Genomic DNA, 1,153 nt, shown 5'->3' with positions numbered 1-1,153 from the left:
GTTCTGGGATGGTGGCACAATCCATGATCAAACTGGAAACACAACCTGCTGTTGTATTGGTTGTCCTTGCATTACAAATGAAACTGGTTTTGTTTGGAAGACAAATGTTATCACAGTAATACTTGTTACACAAAACCAAAAGCTATTAMAACAATTCAAGGTCTATTAGCTGGGGATTGTGTTGGGTTGCCCAGTGTCATAAAAGATCACTTTATTGCTGGAACAGGTGTTGAAYGATTGCAGCCTGCCTCTTTGCTTGAATTGTACCGCTGACAAACAGTAAAAGGCTGCACACCTGGAGAAAGAAAGCCCCCTGATGAAGAATGACTCACACAGCATGTTATGCTCATTGAAAAGGGGAAGAGCTTGCCTTTTTTAATTAAATCGTCAAAATGGATTAAAAGGGTTAGTTTCCGCTGTGGTCGTAGTTTGAGGGAAAACTAATATTTTAAAGCTGGTTTTATTTGTTTGTTAGCTTCAGGTAAGAAACAAGTCATCTGCCAGATAAAGGTACTGGAGACAGTTTAGCACAGCCAGATGAAACATATCCTCTTGTTGGTAATCTCCACGCAGCCATGAGCTGAGCAGGGCCAAAACACAAACTCCAGAGGTGGATACTGATCATAGAGGTCCTTATTTATGAACATTTATGTTTCAAGCAGTTTTACTCATCACGTAGGAAACATAGAGTGAAGGTGCTGACAAGTGCTTCCTTCTCACATGAGCACACAGACTGATATTCTCAAACACACATTTATTTATTCAAACAGCTACTTTTAGATAGTTATAAACAAGATAAATGTCTGGACATTAAATCTGTTGGCTTTTATATTTGTGTGAAAATAAAGTCAGCTGCCTGACAACACAACTAATTAATAAACAGACCAGCTTATCAGGTTTTATTCAAACTGTGTGATATGAGCTCTGTGGTAGAAACACCACTGAGCGGTCACTTCTGGCTCTTTCTCCTTTGCTACTTTAGCCTCCCTGACTCTACAGTCAGTGTTTCTACAGTGTTTGGTTCGTTTTAAATGCATTCCAACACCAGAAATTATGGGCCTCCAAAATAAAAGTGAACAAAGTAGAAAATACTGGTAAACATGGTATTTATTTTAATTTAAACAAGCAATAAAAATCACACAGTTCTCCTTGT

The sequence above is a fragment of the Austrofundulus limnaeus genome, unplaced genomic scaffold (assembly GCF_001266775.1).
Source record: "Austrofundulus limnaeus strain Quisiro unplaced genomic scaffold, Austrofundulus_limnaeus-1.0 Scaffold124, whole genome shotgun sequence".
Taxonomy (NCBI): domain Eukaryota; kingdom Metazoa; phylum Chordata; class Actinopteri; order Cyprinodontiformes; family Rivulidae; genus Austrofundulus; species Austrofundulus limnaeus.
This window is presented reverse-complemented; position numbering follows the sequence as displayed.